Below are 19,980 nucleotides of genomic sequence, written 5' to 3' on the forward strand. Positions count from 1 at the left end.
CCGGGCTCATATACTCCTGGCTTTGGAGACTTGCTCCAGGCCCCCATCAAACTCAAGCATACTCTAACTCTTAACTCTGTGTTTGGGTGGCGCAGCCTTCCTTAGGAAGGATCACCAAAACCCATGTGACTTCACGTTCCTTGGTGACTTCACTGATTGAAAAGTAGCCTCAAGTCTCTCAACCCAGGCCATAAGTGCTTTATTTATATTACAAAACCTGTCCAACTCTTCTTGGGATCTCATTTTAGTTGATGCAAAATGCTCTGAAGTCCCCACAAGGCACATCATGGAACTATTTAAAAAATGAAGAATAGACACCTCTCAGCATTGTGAACGTGTGGCTTCTGCCCCCCTCCTTTGGATCAGGCGTCGAGCAGTAGGGTGCATTTTTTCTGGTTTCATTAAAAACACTACCTTTATGACCAAACTTAAATGGGGTGTAAGAATGAAAAACTTTCATTTAGCAAAGGACTAGCCTGTGCATAAAAGGCAAGGGTATTTGGGTAAGACTTCCCAATTTGTTGATAACTGCAGCAGTAGACAATTTACTTACTTTAGTTTTACTAATATGCAACATTTGTTACTGGTCTCCTGTTCACGGATAAAGCATTCTTTCTTTCTTTCTTTCTTTATGCTTATGCTGTAACTATGACATTTATTTCTAGCAAATGTCTGATGTTGGTTACTACAAATTAAGTTTGATAAAACAATAAAACGTGTTTCACAACAAAGACTCCCCATGTGTGCATTTGGCCATCAATATCAAACTTTTGCCCAAATGCTACAGATAATGCAGAAGTTGCTTTTTTGGTCTTGCCATCCAGCCATAATTTAACTAACCGTAGGCAAAAGCCTCCTCAGGACAAACAAAAAAACAGTTAAGTCAGCTTAAAGCCCAGCCATTGCTTACAATTGGTTGGCCTTCTTGTCAATCTAATTCACTTGCTTCTTATTTGTTTGCTCTCCTTCCTTTCTTTGTTTTGTCCTTCTCCTGGAGCATATCCTCTTTACCATCTGTTGACTGGCTGACTTGTATCCTTTCACTTCCCTTATTCAGAGAACCTCTTTTAGGTCTTACCTATGACAGGCCATAAGCTGTCTCCTGTCTCCTGCAAGACCTTTTGTTATCTTACCAGGGGCCTAGAGGCAGCTCACTGTTTACCACTGGTTGGCTTCATAGTCAGTCTCATTTGTTTGCTTCTTTTTGGTCAGCGTCTGTAGGCTTCCTTCCACGTCATGTTTGTGTCCCTTCCCTAGACCATAGGTGCATTACTTATGTCCTTCCAATGCACATCTTTTCAAGTGCTACCTTTTATTATGGTTTAAGTACTCTACAATAGAATGTGTTATTCATCTCTTTTTTTCTAGGGCAGTTCTCCCACCACGTGATCCTTCCCCAGACTTTCCCTCCTCCAAACTCCATTTTGTTTGTCTACTATCCCATGGCACCTCCCTCCCACCCTTTCTTGTCAGTCTGCTTCCCCTCATTCCATCCCCACCACTCATGGGGCCCGAGTGCTTGCCCCAGCCCCTCACACTGTCCTTTGTCCATCTGCTTGCCCTTCAACCTCCTCCCACCCTCCACTGTCCGTTTGCTTGCCTAGGTCTCACACCCTCCAATGTTGAAATGCTTGCTGTCAGTCCCCCCACCCTCTGTTGTGTCTGCTTCCCCAGTCCCTCCCTCGCACCCTCCAATGTCCGAGTGCTTCCCCTCAGCCTTCTCTCCTACCCTCCCTTGTTGTTTGCCTGCCTCCAGCCTTTCCCACATCACTGCATCCCTCCCTCTGAGTTACCTCCTTTCCTTTCTCCATGTTGCCTCGTGAGAGAAGTTAAAAAAAAAAAGTATATGACGTAGCCAACGCTCTGTGCAACATATCTATTTTGATTATTCCTCTGCTAGCCGTGACTTTGTCTTCTGTGTTATCTCCCACACTCCATCTCATTGTGCTGCCTCAGGGGTGTAATAATAAAAAAATAAAAAAAATAAATGCTATGTCGTCAACATGCCCCCTACACATTTTTGCAACACAGGCAAAGCTAACAAGTCAATTAGGCAACTTAGACCTATTGACTTTGGCACTGCTTGTTAACACATGGTTAACTAACAAACTCTGAATTCCAATTCTGTTGAGGTGTGCCAAAAGAAAGGTGTCTTGCGAGTTGCTGTTAATAAGCAGATGTACAGAGGTCTTCATTCACCTCTACCCCGTGTTGGAGATGGCTTACTGCACCACTCACTGACTTAGACACCATGGTTCTTTTGGTGGGCGTGGTTTCAATGTTTTCTCCTTAAACTAATAGCCTGCTTCTCTAGTGGCTGGTTCTGAATTAATGCTTTTCTGGTTGCTGTGCACGTGACACTATTTGCATTCGGTTGTTAGGTTTCTTTGAGGCCGTTACTATATATTCATCTGGAAGAACACTGATTAAATCAGCACTATTATTCTGTGAACTGCTACCAACTAAAGAACCTGAGTCACCTTTACAAGACAGACAGGACCGTACTCGCCTGTCCTGACTGACCTGTGGCTCTAAGGTGTGTACTCTTACTGTCAGTTTACTACAATGACTCCTACCAGTTTAGGGTCACTTTACATTTCCCTGTTGTCTAGAACCCTCACCGAATGGAGGCTAGAGGGCCACACACTCCGCAGCAATGACTACCAGAGATGAATGGTGCCCATGTACATTTTGAGAGGAACAGATGTGTTTGAGTAATCTGAAGGTCCAGGTGTGAATCTTGATAGGCTTTTGCATCCTCCGAGGTCAGTAAACGAAGAAAAGTTGAGCTGGTTTGCTCAACCTTCATTTGCTAATAATGCCTCAGAGGCAATAGAGATTCCCTATACAAATGCAGATGAAGGCATCATCAGGGACGTCTCATATCATCCTCAAGATATGCTTTGGCGCCTGGGTACACTTTCTTTAAATTTTCTTACTCTCCAGACCTCAGCATCCTATACGCCAGAAAAAAGGTTTCAACATATCCAGTAGATTCACGATAATCAATATACCCTAGAAAGTAATTGGCATGTCTCCTAGTTAATGAATCTGGCTGTGCTTTGTTAATCTACGATAGAGTATGAACTCAGATGCACCCCAGTTCTAGACAGTGCAATCCAACTCAAATGACAAGAGCTGGCGAGGAGAGCTCGTTCAACTCCTGCAGTATCCTGATGTCTGATAATGCTCACGCGCAGAAGGAACCACTGTGTGTTCCTCCCCATCTTCACACATCTCAGCACCATCCATAGCTGGTATCCTGAAATTGCAGCCAGAGGAGAAAGCACAGTTGTCTATGCAGTCCTGCTGTAGTTTATGCCCTGAATGTCTAATTTACTTCAGTGCCAAGAAGAAATAGAGTGCCGAAGAGAGTGAATCTCTACTGCTGCACTATGCTGCTAAAAGGGTACACTGGAATCATTCTTAAAGAAGGGGAATGCAAGCTGTGCCTGTAGATTAGAAGGTAGCATTGAGAAAGTCATTGAGACGGGTCCAGGTGTCACTGACTCCCTACCTGTATTTCAGATAAATCAGCTTTTACAAAAAGTAAACTTTTATTAAGAAACCTTGGTAATCATATCCTCGATTTATGTGCCTGGACAGACCTCCCCCGAGTACGCCTAGGCTGGGTTCCACCTGTTCCTACAGGAAACTATTGCTACGCTGCTGTCCTCAGTTAAGTGCTCTGAGAACATGGAGATAGTGCTCAGGAACCACAAGAAAAGCATGTGCACAACATACAACAAGTAGTGTAGCCATTAAGGATACAGATGGGAGAAGTGCTCCTGTTTCGCCCCGACCATAGCCTGTGCGCGCAGTTGTTTAATCAACTGGCGAACCTGAAGCTCCTCTGCCCACTGACTGTTGCTCTGGTCATCCTCTATGCACTGCAGGACCGGCTCACCCGCGCTGGAACTCCACGACAAGGATTGAAATAACAGAAAGACCTAACGCTGCGAATCCGACGAGTACCCGCTTCAACAGTTCCGTAATCCACGGTAGAAAGAAGCAGATGTTCTGGAAGATAAATTAAACGTAATTCGCCACCGATCCCAAAGACGACGAGCGGCGAAGGAGACAGGCAACAGGCGGTCCTACAGGCATTCCGAAAAGTCTTCAAGATAAAGCCGCTTCTGACAGCGAGGCTGCAAATGCGTCGCAGATGGAAATTTTAAATAGTTTAGGATGAAATAGATTTTATTGAATTGCAACACAATATAACACATCCACTCTGGAAACAACACAGGAACATTTTTACAGATCTCAGCCGTTCGCGCAACTGAGAAAATGTCAGGTTATGATTGCACTCAGCCTTTATCCCCCATAGTGGTGCACAATCAGTTGCAGGCAGAGCCATTGAGGACGGTAGAGTATGGAAAAGTAAAGAACACATAGCTTATGAATGATAATGCTCGCTGAACCTACCCCCACCAAACAGCCCCTCAACCACAAAAAAACAACCTCGACAGAAACCTCGAAAGAGCACTTCAAAACACGACATTGTGTCATCAACAGATATCTAAAGGGGGTAGGTGTTCAAGAAAGGACCTATCTGAGTCCAGCAGTGTAACCAAACTTTTCCCCTCCCAGTCCACCCTCAATGCTCTACAACAACCCATTCCTATTTCAATATGTTTCAGACTACAGGTCGGGACAAACAAGCGCTAGCAAAGCCAACAGATCTGGTGTTGCCTGCCAGACCTTTGGCTTTGTGAATGCTTGTTTTGTCAATGTTTTTTGTAAAACTTTATCACTGTTATAACATATAACTGTTTTAAAGATTGGCTAAAAGCAAAAAGATGTTCTTGTCTCAAAAAACATGCATTGCCACAATTGTCTCTGAGTCTTAAACTTTTGCATGTGGATGTGCTCCCTAGAAAAGAGCAGAATGCGGTCATTCACAGTGAATCAGCCAATGGCTGAAGTGAGCTGACCCTTCAACTCATACTGTATGCTATAGTAGGCAGAAGAAAAATGTGAATGACACAAAAACAGATCAACTGATTAAGAGGGCTGGCTGAAAGCCCTTGTAAGTAAGAATATATAAAAGTCACTAGTAAGGTGCTTTTATTCAAGGCTCAGTAACCAGCAAGTCCATGCTTGTGAATGCCTGCAGTGCTTCCTGAGGTGCAGTACCTCATGGTTCTGGTTGATGGATGACTCCCAGAACTCAAAATACAGTTCGCCTCTGACGAGGTCATTCCAGAACATTAGGTGCCATATTCCGTTCCTCGTGGCTCTGTTTAGGCAGCGGTCTCGGGCCCTCTATCCTGTCCATTGAGCTATCGCCCATGCAAGACTGTGCCCCACAGATAGTGCCAGGCTCTCACGCACAGTCACCACCTGCCTTGAGTTTGCCTCCACTGGCCTGTCACGCTACTCTCTAGGGTACTTTTGCATTCCACCTCGGTTAGGTCTCGGGTGGTAGACAGTTAAGTGTCAACCATAATTGCTGTCAGAGCAGTATTCAAACAATTACACCTGAGGCAGCGTACCCACCGCCACTCGGACAGGCTCACAGCAACATGGATGGACCTTAGAGGGAAGGGAGAAGGACCAGGGTTCTAACAAGGCATTAACAAGGAGAACCATCTTGGGCTCCTCGAGGCCCACCCTCTTGAAATCTTTTTTGTGGCGAATGAAAAAGAAGGCTATGGAATTGATATCTTACAGGGGGAATTCTTTTGACAACTTCCGAGCTTGATGAGTTGGCATATTCTTCAATCCAAGCCTTCAAATGTTGCTACTCTGCTTCTGACACACAGCACTGGTGATCCACAAACCACAAAAATGCATGTGTTATATATTTACGTATTATTTTAAGGCAGCTATCAGAAATCAGGGATCCACTAAACGTATATGATCAATACTATTGTGGCCATATTTGTCCAACAGTAAACGCGCTGTTAGCTGCTATTTGGGCAAGAGGCATTTGGAATATTTCACACTTTGATTCTGTGACAACATTTTTGGATATGGGGTTCTAGTGACGGCTGCTTAGTAAGTGGATTTTCTTGGGAAATTGGATTATACTATCATACATTACAAGACATGTTTTTTTTCTTATGTATGTTGAGGTAGCCTGATCAACGTGGCTGCAAGCAAGTTCCAGAAAAAAAGAGTTGCCATCTCATTCGGTGCTTCCACTTTGTGGCCTAACTCCCTACAGCTTGAGACATGACATGACGTATGGGGCGGTCCATACCTATGATGATGGAGCCTTTTCAAACTCCTCCCTCAAATACCAACAGAGGATGCTCCTTGTGATGCTATTGACTTTTGGCTTGGTTAATGCATGCTATCAACATTCAAGTGATTTGGACCTCCTTTTTCTCCATATTCACAGCGTAAATCAAATGGAAGAGGAATAATGCCACGGAGGGACACTTAGGGTATCAGAAGGAAACGATAGGAGGAAACTTTGTACTGAATGAGACAGTGTTTAAACTGATTCTTCAGTTAAGTAAAATGCTAAGAAGGTTCGCATGGAGAATACCAACCAGCCTCAATGAAATGCAGCAATAAGTAATTTCAGACCTTAATATACCCACCGTAATCTGTAGTACTGGAAATACATTTCCAATGATATTACAATCACTACACTGTGAACTGATGGATATTTCTAATAAATATTTTCGCATTAGCTCCAGGTCACTTTTCCTTACCCAGATCCTTACCTATAAGAAGCAACAAATAGCATGGCTTCAGACTCCCCTGGTCCTAAAAAAGCAAAAGAAACAGTCCATAAACAATGCAAACACCTTGTGTGAATTTACGGACTACATATCAAGGGAATTTACAAATCACTTCACTAAGGCCTGGGGCACCCTTGCATCAAATCTGGATTGCCATGCCCTTTTTATCTACGTGTGCAATGCTGCAAAAAGGTAAGGGGGCCCCTACAGCTTCCCTGCTGGTTAATGCAACTGACATTACCTCTGCCATGTTACCACCATCTATTTTTTGACCTCTCCTGCAAGTAGGGTTCCAGGGAACCTAGCTTTCAGAAACTTAAAGAATACACTTTTTGAGCTAAAGAATAAACTTCAGGAATCATGAATTTAATCCATATACTGATGGATCGTGGTAGTGGATACCTTTTTCCTCATGGCATGGTCCCTCGAGGTAAGTGACTAATGTTATGTGGACTCTTATACAATGGTGACTGGAAAACGTGGGTGTAGCCACTTTCTGGCGAAAACGAAAGCCGACATAATTCTAGGCAAGTATGTCAGATCTAGCCTCAAAGATGAGAAATCCGCGTGTATTCTTCAAAAAGGGGTCTTGCCTCATAAGAGCATTCTGCTCTCAGAGACCTGGAGCTAAAGTAATTAAAACTAGAAACAAATCCTTCCATGCCAGAAATTATGTAAATTGACTAAAGAGGCTCAAAAGGGCTGTAACAGAACCAAAGCCAGCAACAGGTCACATAGCTACAACTAGCTTGGATGAAGGAGAGGAACTCAAGATCGAGCAAATTTGGCATGCCCCTTATGCCGTAATTCCTCTTACTTAATCTTCAAACTGCAACAGCCAAATTCGAGTCTGGAAATGCTCAGTGTATTGCACTGGAGGTAGAAGGGATCTCAATCTCAAATCAAGACTGACTGCAATCTGAGAAAGAAGAACTTCCGATCCTGTCTGTCCCAAAACTGTGCTGCCAACAGTGTTATGGTTATGTTGTTTTATCTTATCTGTCTTAACACAGTAGGAATCGGACGGACAGATGGAAGGCATACAACCCAGAAACCAGCCACTGGCTAAGCAAGCATCACCACCTTTTGTTCGATACACAAGCAAACTTGAAGCCACAGTGCGCAGCGTGGGGATGCACATGGGTCCTGCAGCAGCGTCCCGTATATGCTGCACAGTGCAAAGATCATAATCAGACAAGAGGGTCGTTCTGAAAAATCGGGAAAGTCTCATTTGCAACGTCCTCAGAGAAAACGCCGGTAACCCCAAAGGCTTCAATCTCGGTCCTCCTAACAAGAGAACACGTACTTATCTCGCCATGTTGTACATCAAGAACTTGACACACTTCCCCTTATAATAAAGAGCGTACAAACATACATTGTTTTCCCCAACCAATTGTGCACGGTTTAGCAAAAGAAAGTTACGTACATAACCTGCCAGTTCCTAAAATAAGAATCAGTAAAAAGGCAGGAATTAAAAGAAAAAAACAACTAAGGGAGGCCATTGTTAGAGACATTTCAATATTAAGAGTAGTATAGTATTACTGATTGCAAGAAAACACAGATTTCTGTTCAGCAGCAACAGTCACATACTGCACGGGGGCAAGTCAATACAATAAATTTGTAGTGCAATTATGGTTCATCCAAATGTACACCTGTGGTGGTTTGTAGTCCGATTTAGGGGCAAGAGCCACTATGGTAATAAGTCTGGCTACTTCTCTTAGCTCCTTTCAGTTTTAAAGGCGTTTTCTTGGAGGATGACAAAAGCACCTATCTGGCCCCCACTGCAGCTCCCCAAACTACTCTACTGGCATCTGTGGGGATGATCACTTTAGGATGGTGGATGGAAAAAGTAACCCAATTTAGTAGGTTGGATGGAGTCAACCACAAACCTTTCAGGAGTACCTGCGATAGAGGGGGTCAAGTCCTTTCAGCAACTGGTGATAGGGACCAATGAGAGTCAAGATAGATGCAGAGGTACCCATGCAGACGTTTATCTAGAAAATCAACTTATTTTATGCTCGTCTCCCGTTTTTCTAAAGAAATGTCAGCTGCTTTGGGGCCATGCTTACCCAATCATGGCCTCAAAACAATTTAAGATCTTGCAGTAGATCAAAATGAAATTTCTTCCAAATGAAGAGGATCTATGATTCTCGAGAGCTTCATGGTATCTGCTATTTGTAGGTCAAAGAGTAGGTTTGCAAAGACATCTTCGGGACAATCTGAAAGCTTTACTGGGAATGCACTCCCCTTTGCTTACCATTGACTTTGTGATTAGTAACTCGTATTTGCCTGTTTTCAATTTGCTGTTTTTTTTTTAGGCTGTCTACATGTCTTTGTCCCTTCCCTGGAGCATCCCTTTTTTATCATCACTCCTTGCATTCTTTGACAAGTGCTTTCTTTCTGTAAACAGCCATTTACATTTTATTTAGTTCTTATCTTGTCACATCTGCTGAGCATTCAAAGACAGAAGTCAAATGCAAATCTTTGTCTTTTGAGGGAGTTTGGTATTTACTTTATATTCTTTGTTTTCAAATTGAGAAGATTTGTGACAATCCTGCTGGGTACCCATGTGGGAGGGAAGGCTGTTCTCTTTTCCTACCACACAACAAAATGTATATGTCTGTAAAAGAACTCTGGAAATATTTCAGAATATATCAGAATTAGGAAAGCACAAATGAAACAGATTTTTTCTAATTCTGAAGTGTGGTGGAAACAAATATGTTAATAGGAACAAAGCAAATCAATACAATTGGTGATACCCCATCCACACAAATTGTCGTTTGTGTGCTGTATAGTTTTATCAGCAAAACTATATGTCTATGCAAATGTAATGGTTGTTTCAATTTAAAATATGTAGTCTGTAATGGAAGTGCTCTACAACACCATGCATACTCCACTCTACAACACTCTACTCCATGACAGACTGTGAAACTCTGTTCCCCGTATGCTTCGCCACTCTGTTCCACTCAGCTACATCCTACGCCACTTCACTCTACAACACTGTACGCTATTCCACACTATGACTCCATTCAATTCCAGTCTATGACACTCTACGCCACACAACTTTACTCCTCTACGCCACACCACACCACTCCACTCTGACACTCTACTCCACAACTCTCTACTCCATGACACTCTTGGGGCCAGATGTAGCAAAACAAAATTTTGCGACATGCAAATTGCGAGTCATACCGACTCGCAAATTGCAACTCGCAAAACAGTATGCAGAAAGGTGTCTCAGACACCTTCTGCGACTCGCTATGGGGTCGCAAAGACCCACCTCATGAATATTAATGAGGTGTGTCGTAAATTGCACCCCCATAGCGAGTCCCTGCACTCACAGGGATGGAGGCCTGCTGGAGACAGCAGACCTCCATGTCTGTGACTGCTTTTTTTTAATAAAGCAGTTATATATTTTTTTTAATTGCATCCCGTTTTCCTTAAAGGAAAACGAGTTGCAATTCAAAAAAATAACGAAACCATTTGCTTTCATTTTTTCAGAGTAGGCAGTGGTCCATTGGACCACTGCCTACTGTGAAAAAATATTTTCAGCGACATTCACAAAGGGGAAGGGGTCCCATGGGGACCCCTTCCCGTTTGCAAATGTGTTACCACCCACTTCAAGTGGGTGGTAACTGCGAGTTGGTTTGCGACCGCTTTCGTGGTCACAAAGCAACTCAGCATAGCGATACGGTCGCAAATAGGAAGGGAACACCCCTTCCTATTTGCGAGTCGCATCCTCAAATTGCGAGTCGGTACCGACTCGTAATTTGAGGATGAGCATCGCGATGGCCGTTTTGCATGTCGCAAACTGCGTTTTTCGCAGTTTGCGACATGCAAACCGGTTGCTACATCTGGCCCTTGGTCACTCCACAACACTCTACTCCACTCTATGCCACTTCACTCCAGGCTACTTAACCCCACCTACGACACTTCACTTAGACCACTCTACTCCACTCCACTCTATGGCACTACACTCAATAATACTCCGCTCAACAACACTTCACTCTATGACACTATGACCCACCACTACATGACTCTTCAAGACACTCAACTCCACGCCACTCTACTCCACCGTGTCACAACACACTATACCCTTCTACTCCCCTATTTGCAAATTCATTCTACACCCCTCTATGCACTATCTCACTCCACTCCCATAACTCCATGCTACTCCAATCTATGCCATTCTACTCACTGCCACTCTCCTCTAGGCCACAAACGTTTAGCTATTCTGAACAGCACCCACACTGGTGTACAACATGGCTAAAACACACTGGCAAAGCCAACAGCTCATGCATAGACAATACCTATTTGCTTTGTCAATGCTTATTTGCCAATACCACTGACACCAGCCAAGTGTCTGCCTACTCTGGCATACTGTCAAATTCTGGTAGTGCAGGTATACCACCACTGGAGTCGGGGCTTGTTGAAAAATTCTTCAAGCAGTTCACAGCCTAAATATGCAGAGCTGAGAACATTCTGTGCCTTTGGAGAACCACAAACCTAAAGAACTTGATTGCAGTGCCTGATAGTGATGCATCTATTCTCCAGTCCCTTATATGAATGCGTCGCCTGGCGGCTACGCAATGCCATGTAGCCATTTATGCTGATGAACGAATTGTGTAGCAGGTTAAGTCAGAGATCAGGTATGCCTACTTATTCATATGTCCAAGTAGCGCAGAACATTGCCAGTCCTACTCCATGGCTTGAAACAAGTCATTAAAATCTGACATTAAATGTCTGAGAAGCATATGCTGCAAACGTGTTGGTTCATAAGGCCTGACACCATCCAAAACACGATGGACTCAATGCTGAGATTTCCTTTTTGACTACCTTTATAGAAAGGGAGTTGGGGGGTGCAACGGGCATGTGCACAATTTGTTTGCTACCATCGGGCACTTGCATGTCCCATTTGAAAAAAAGGATTGTGCCTATGCAAAATATGCACTAGTGCGATCACTAGGAGGCATTCCCTCCTTTGCATAAGAGAACCCTCTGCCATTTTGCTTATGCCATATTTTAGGTGCTGGAGAAGGGGCAAAGAAGTTGCCAGGAGGTGCAGTAATAGTGCATCGCATATGAGTTGACGCAGTCAGTGCACCCCTGAGGGGCACAGCAGTCCCGTTGATCCTCAGGTTTCCACCCACAATGGAGTGCAGTCATACTCTCCAACGGCCTGTGGGGATATTACCTCCCACCCCCTTTCAGAGCAGGGTTGTGTCCACCACTTAGAGCGTAATGCAGACTGGCGACTTCAGTTGGCCTCCCTTTCACAAATGTTCTGTTCCTAGCACACACTGAGGACAGTGCATTTTTTGTAATCAGGCTCACTGTCCCGATCTGCACCGGGTGCACCCAGCTAAGGCTGTGTCACCATGGACAGTGCACTAGAAATGTAATTCAGAGCTCTGTTCTAGGAATAACAGGTCCTTATAAGACCTAAACACTCTACCAGTGAAAGTAGCCAGCAGAATCCGTCTACAGTAAGGCCTCAGTGGATCACATTCTCCTCTCTGTGGATAAAACTTTGATTCAAACCTTAGTAGGTAATTTATTTGTGGCTCTTTGCACTGGTGCAAAATCACCTACGTAATTTTCTGCAGAATTAGGAAACCCCAGTCTCTGTAGGCTTTAGTTACTGCTTCACCACACTTCTGTTGGATTGCCTAGGTTCCTCATCAGCCTGGTACTACATGCTCTCACACAGTATGGTCCAACACGTTATGTAATGCCCCTGTCAAGATATATTTTCCAGTAGAGAAGGTTTCTAGTGGAACAAGGGCATCTTCATCCTGGTAGACAACTCTTCTTGACATGATTTCAAAAGTGAAGAGCAATCGTGCTGCTTTGGTCTTTGTTTCTTGACCCCATCCCCTACTCATGATCTCCTGGACTAGCTCTTACCCTCTTTCCTTAAAAGGTCAGAGAGTAATTTTCTCTCTTTTTGTGGATGTCTGTGTTCCTTTTCAAATGCTAAGGAGGAAAATGACAACTCAGGCATTAAGGAATAATGTGGCAGCTTCCAGACTCACTGCCTTTGCCCGCCAGGTGGATGAGGCAAGGATCAGGAGGACTACAAGGCACGCCACCATCTTTAGAAAACAGGTTAAAACATTAGGATATTCTATGTAAGCTAAGTCATTCCATAGAGCGGGCAGGGAGAAGCTTGAAAAAAAGATACAACGGGTGGGCATCTGTCTGAAAGCTGGCCTTCCTTCTTGAATAAGGCAGGAGTAAGTTGAATGTGGAGGTAATGGAGATTTGCTGATATGGCAACCCCTCTAAATGGATAGTTGCCTTTGTAAGGCGGGTAGGGTTGGGAAACAATCAGTTCCACATGTCGCTTTTTACCTTAACTCTGCTGGCAAAAAGAAATTCCCAATGAGCCATCCTACGTTTTTTTACCTCAAGAACATTGGCCATCTTTTAAGTTAACGGCCTGATATTGCTATTAGTGTGGAGTGGGAATAGCTTCCTGTGTTTTGAAATCAAGCATCACTTGCAACCAAAAAAGAAGTTAGAAATAATTATGACTGCAGATGCTCAATATGGGTTTAAAATACTAGACGACAGAGCAGCCTGTATAACAGTAAACACATTCATTCTTCCCATCACAGATGAGAACTCAGTCCTGGTTGAAAGGGGGCTGCACAAAGTGACACGCCAGGGTCATAGTCAAATGAAAGATTCATGTCACAGCCATTCACCCAATCCGACACTGTCAAAAGAAACTGAGCTCCGGATTTAATTTAATCGGCTGGGAGGATGGAATAAATATTCAGGGGAATGCGTGTAGAAGCATTTTTTTTTGGGGGGGGGGCTGTTTTGATCAGAGAGGCAACCTATATGGAAACTAGGCGACTGCATGCCATGGTGAGTCACACATGCAGCACACAAAAACAAAACTCATGGAGGTTAAATCTAACCTAATGGATGGACAGAATAAGAAAATAGGATTATCTGGATTCATTCCACGTACAAAATCGCAAGAGTCACTTGGCAGAAATGTCCCCTTTCCGTGGAAGGGTGGGCCTGGCAAACTACATCCAGCAAGCAAAGATATGGGATCTGTCCAAATACTTCTACAATCAAAGGTCTGTGGCTATTTGTTGACTGAAACATCTCCAGTCCCTCCTTCATGTCTCTCCACCCCATTTCGTGCCCCCCCCCCCATTTTTTTTTGTATTCACAGAAATTAGATAGACACACCGACAAGTGTACAGTGGGCCTGAAAAACTTTGAACATTAATACAATGGAACATCATACATTATGCTTCAAGGAGGTCGTATTTAGATGAGTGCCAAAACACAAAAAAGTCCTTGGGCTGGTGATGTAGTAAGATGGGTCTGTGGGTGAGGCAATGGCTGGGCTGTGTGGGCAAAGCACGTTGAACACCCAGCAGCGTGGATTCTGATGAGCCAGCTTGCAAAGCTCAGATCATATGAGATGAGCAACTGAGGTCACTGAAGGACACCTGGCCGGGAAGATCCAGAAAACCCAGCTGAAAAAGCACAAACTTCAACATGTGAACATACACTGCTTTCTACACTTCATACACCGAAGGGTGCGCATATCTGAGATCCGCAGGACTTACCATAGTCCCTTATTATCCTTTTTTTGATGACTGTCTATATCACACACGGATGATACATACCCATGATTACATTCCTTCTGAACTACTCGAACAGCATACTTCCGCGCTCACCTAAACTGGATACAGTTGTTCCATACTACACATCTAGTTGGACATGTCTCTACTTCGTTTACAGTCTAGCCTTGAAAAAGTCACTGTGTGACGAAGCACGTGTTGGCTGTGTTTGAACATATTTATATTCCAAAGGCTATCACTACATATGGCCTATGATTGATCCAACTATATAAAGTATTTGTTGACCCAAATAAATTCTCTATTGGAACACAAAGAAGATTACTTTACTTCTCACCGACAGACCTCTCACATCAGATTTTACATTTGTGTCTGTAACTATATGTGCTTTTGAGTGCTGTGGTCTTAGATGTATTTCAACATGTGAACAACCACAGGATTCTTGTTGCAATCTTAGTTGTTGTTTTGGTCAGTCTGGTCTCAGCCACATACAGACAGCTGTTCTTTGAGATATGTACACTTCATACGTCATTATCCTCAAATGTTTTCCTTTTTGAAAAAAAAAAATGCAAATAAGCTATAACAGTAATGCTGTGCCCAAAATAATCCTTGGGTTGTATTAAATTTATTGAAAGTCATAAAGATCCACAAAAAAAAAAAAAAAAAAAAAAAAAACACCAACCACAAGGAAGTAGGTTCTCCTTCTAGAGATGTAGGCTCCATATGTGGACTCCAGAAACTGTCCGTAAGACATTACCAACCGCAGGGTCACTGGCTCAGGGAGGCTGATGGGGAGCACTTGATTGGTGAACAACTATAGGAAATACACAGCCGAAGTGGACACAGGTTCAACTCCAATAAGGTGGTCTTGGAAGACCAGCAGGAATACTGAAGGAAGATTTACACCAACCACAGCAGTCACCTGTTCTTCAGGAACTTCTAGGCCTAGTCAACTGCTAACAGAGATTAAACCTGAAGAGTCTGCAGAAAACTCTGATAAAAGCCTCCCTCATGGATGAGAAAGGAAACATTTTTAATATGTATGTATTAATAAACATGTACATATGTCTACGTGGAATCTTTTAGAATCTAACACGGGAAAGGAACAGTCGTATACAAGGAACATTCCCACCATAAATACAAGGGTAAAAGTGAAGTCGTAAAATGTGTAGCACCAAAGGACTTGGCCGTCCCCATTGCTACCAAATTCTCTTTTTCGGGCTTATCTAGGTACAGAAGAAGGCTTTCGTTGGCTTTTTCACAACAATATATGGCTCAGGCTGTTTTATGAATCGTCCTCTGCCCGTCCTCTATCCGTGTGTAACACTAGCAGCGCAGACTCGCCGTCATGTAATTCCAGCCCAGGGCCCAGGCCTGCCGAGCAGAGGTCAGCAGGGACAGCAGGGACAGGAGTGTCCCAAAACATTACCTCGGCCATCCAGCCCCGGATGCCAGCTTTTTGTTACAACTACGGTTCGAATGGGAGACCTGAATCTGCCTTCTGCTGCCACTGGCACTACCCATCTCCTGGGGATTACGTTTTTTTCCCCTTGAGGCAAATCACCAACTAAATATTAAGGAGGATGCAGTCTTCAAAGACGTACATCCTTTTTTCAGGACGGGATTGCGGGCCTCACAGCCTCTCACTGCCACAAGGGAAAACAATGGGAGCGGATCATATTTTCGACAGTGTTGTAGGGTGGGGGAGGGGGTATAGATCAATATTTGCATTATGGAAATCGCGGCCTTGTGTGGGGTGGGCACCTGCAAAGCAGAATGCAAATATAGTTTAATATTGTATGCAGCCATTTCACCCTCCCCCTTTTCCTTTTGCAGTGGCCGCTTTCACGCAACCTTCTTTATTTTAGTCTCATGGATGTACGCAATCAATACAGGGCTCTCAGTACAAGGGATATATCTGCTGTACGGCTACTTACCCATTTTATTCACCGACGCTTTTATGTTAAAATAACTAAGGGTCCTTTAGCTCCGTTCAATCCCTTTATTGGCCCAGAATAAAGGATACCCCGATCTCATCTATGTAGTTTTCACAAATTTACTAAAATCATAAAGAAATAAGACGACTTTGCGTCCACACTTGCATTATCTTCCCATTAATAAGAAGAAACAAATGCGATTAACTTTAACATCTGGTTATCTTTAATCCTAGACATTTTTTTAGATTTATCAAAGGGCCCCGTCTCTGAAATATGCAGAATACACTGATCAAGAAAATGGGCACCCTGTTTTAGTCACACATTCTTATTAAAATATTACTATGATTAAAATACTAACCTAAAATAACCAGAAATACGTAAGGAAAATAAAAAGGTATGTGAACAAATATAGGAACAAAACATTCATGAAGAAATTTGGCAGTAGTACGATCTATAACATTTAAGTGAAAACTGCCCGAATAGTAACATGGCTACAAATAACATAATAAAAATACAATCCCAATAAAGCAGGCCTACATAATTTGAATAAAATAAGAAAACAAAAGACTAATCTGACAGCAATCTGACGATAAACATATCCCCAAATATATTAGACGTGTATATATAAATGCAAATAAACACTGTCTTTGCTCTTACCTACCCCCGATAGTAAAGTTATCTTGTAAACAGAAGGCCCCCTGGTCCTTGCAGCAGAGCTTTAGGCAGGTCTTGGCTGAGGTAGTTGGCAGGTGTTGGGGTGCCTCGCAAAGATGCAGGGGTGCCTGGGTCTTGTCTTCAAGGAGCTGGCTCTGCTGTCCTTTGTTTATTGCGGCTTCACCCCGTTCTGTTCTCGGCTTGGAAATTAGAACCGCTTCAAAAACAGCTGATTGTGATGTAAGAACTACCAGGTCCCGCCCTCTGCGGAGTCGCAATAATCAATGTACCCAATAGGAAAGGGACACCGGTGCAGATGCTGCCACCCCTTTTGCCCTTGGACAGCCCCCTGCCAACGGGGGCTAGTAGGCTGAGGGAACCACGTGACAAGGCGGAGCATGCAAGGATTGGCGAGAAACAGTAAAAGGACGATTGAAAAGCAAACTTTCCTTGGTAAATTCAGAAACCCTATATGTCCGTGGTGTTTATATATTGTAAGAGCCGAGCTGCCATATTGGATTTGAAAACAAACCGCCCCGTTTGAAATTATATTTGTTTATGTAGTACACGTATTACAGATACGATTCTTTTATATATTCTTGAAAAATAAAAACAAGCAGTGGCATAGCTATTAGGTCTCGCCTTGGGGACCTTACAAGTGTTTTACCTTGCAGCACATTTTTATATTTTTTTGCTATTTTATTTAGCTCGAACTTGACCCCAAGGTAATGTATCACTTTATATGAGCACCAGTGCACAATTTTCTAGCTTTGGGTCAAGGATTTTAGATTCTATTAACCCCTTAGCTGCTGGGCCTCAGGATTCCCCCCCCCCAAGCCCAGCCCTTTCTTGGCTATTTGTGGTAGTTCGCGCTTATGCTTTCGTAACGTTTTGTCCACAAAAACTATCCATGCCAAATTCACGTCCTTTTTTCCAGCATCCTAGGGATTCCAAAGGTACCCAGAGTTTGTGTGTTCCCCTGGAGGGGAGACTAGGAGATTAGCCAAAATACAGCTACATTTTTGTTTTTTTTTCTCAGAAAAATGGGAAAAAAGGGCTTCAGAAGAAAGCATGTGTTCCCCCTCCCCCCCTGAAAATGGCATAAACATAGGGGTTGTGGGGCTAAAAGCACCATCTTCCCAGCTTTCAGGAACAGGCAGACTTGAATCAGAAAACCAAATCTTTCAACACAGTTTTGGCATTTTACTGGGACATACCCCATTTTTACTATTGATTTGTGCTTTTAGCCTCCTTGAAGTTAGTGACAGAACTGGTTGTGAAACCAATGCTGGATCCAGGACAGCTAAACATTTCCGAAAAGTAGACAAAATTCTGAATTCAGCAAGGGGTCATTTGTGTAGATCCTACAGAAAATAGCAGCTGAAAGAAAAAAAATTATTGAACTGACGTGAAAAAAACAGCAATTTTTCTCCACGTTTTACTCTGTAACTTTTTCCTGCGATGTCATATTTTCAAAAGTAGTTTATCGTTACTGGACTCTTCTGGTTGCGGGGATATATAGGGCTTGTAGGTTCATCAAGAACCCTAGGTACCCAGAGCCAGTAAAGGAGCTGCACCTTGCAATGGGTTTTCATTGTATACCTGGTGTACAGCAATTTATTTGGTGAAATATAAAGAGTGAAAAATAGGTATCAAGGAAACCTTTGTATTTCCAAAATGGGCACAAGATAAGGTGTTGTGAAGCAGTGGTTATTTGCACATCTCTGAATTTTGGGTTGCCCATACTAGCATGTGAATTACAAGACATTTCTCAAATAGATGTCTTTTTTACACACTGTCTTACATCTGGAAGGAAAAAATGTAGAGAAAGACAAGAGGTAATAACACTTGTTCTGCTATTCTGGGTTCCTCCAAGTCTTCCGATAAAAATGGGTAGGCCTAATGCCCGCGAAAGGAAACGCAACATGAACACATCACATTTTTTCATTGAAATCTGACATGTCTTTTTGGAAAGCACCTTGCTGTGGATTTTGGCCTCTAGCTCAGTTGGCACCTAGGGAAACCTACCAAACCTGTGCATGTTGGAAAACTAGACACCTGGGGGAATCCAGGATGGGGTGACTTGTGGGGCTCTCACCAGGTTCTGATACCCAGAATCTTTTCCAAACCTCAATATTTGGCAAAAAAAACACCTTTTCCTTACATTTCGGTGATTGAAAGGTCTGGAATTTGAGAGGAGCCACAGATGTCCTTCCTACCAGCATTCCTCCAAATCTCACAATAAAAATGGTACCTCACTTGTGTGGGTAGGCCTAGTGCCCGCTACAGGAATACATCACACAATGTTGGTCCTTCCATGAGGGCAACTTTGACCCTGGGGTGATCCATTTCTGACGCAGGCACTAGGTACAGGCATTCAAGTGGGGTAGAGTTTTTATCAGGACAGGTGGGGAAACACTGGATGGTAGGAATTTTGTGGATCCCAGCATATTCCTATAGTTTTTGTGACAGAAATGAAATAAAAATTTAGTTTTTATTCAACATTTCACCTTTGCAGGGTATTCTTGGTAAGTAAACTTTGGGGAATCCACACAAGTCACACCTCTGTGGACTCCACTGGATGTCTAGTTTCCAGAAATGTCTGGGTTTGGTAGGTTTCCCTATATGGCCGCTGAGCCCAGGACCAAAAATGCTGGTGCCTGCCTTACAAAACCAGGTTGTTTTGTGATAGATAATTTTGATGTCTCCACAATATGATTTGGGCGGAGGAATTTGGGGCTGAACTAAACTGGGGAGCTCCCAAGAGAGCACTCTTTCTGTGCTTTGTGCCGCATGCACCTGCTCTCTGGGTTGGGCTAACCCGCTATTGTCCTGCTGCACAGAATGTGCTTGCGAAGGGACAGCAGGACTGTCCTCATCACCTCCCTCATAATCAATGGAAGAGGAGTTATCGTATGGGACTTTTCCGACTGAAAAATCACTCCCAAAGTATGCACCATTGTCCTATTCCTCAGATGCTGTCTCAGTACCTGCTGTCGTGGATAGTACTCAGCTGATCCTATGCTTAAAAACTTTGCTAGATAAACAGACATTTCGAGGTGAGCAAATCTAGAGTGTCGT

The 19,980-nt window shown here is 43.4% G+C and overlaps 1 protein-coding gene across 2 annotated transcripts in view; it reads right to left on the reverse strand.

Moving 5' to 3' along the window:
* Positions 1–17,115, reverse strand: part of TP53INP2 (tumor protein p53 inducible nuclear protein 2) — a 64,608-nt gene extending 47,493 nt beyond the window's left edge. The window contains exon 1 of one of the 2 annotated variants that reach the window (XM_069243807.1): positions 16,903–17,115. The gene's annotated coding sequence lies outside the window, so the exon portion shown is untranslated. The remainder of the gene's footprint in view (positions 1–16,902) is intronic. The other variant, XM_069243806.1, reaches the window with a different exon arrangement.
* Positions 17,116–19,980: the final 2,865 nt, after the last annotated feature.

The sequence above is a fragment of the Pleurodeles waltl genome, chromosome 7 (genome assembly GCF_031143425.1).
Source record: "Pleurodeles waltl isolate 20211129_DDA chromosome 7, aPleWal1.hap1.20221129, whole genome shotgun sequence".
NCBI lineage: Eukaryota > Metazoa > Chordata > Amphibia > Caudata > Salamandridae > Pleurodeles > Pleurodeles waltl.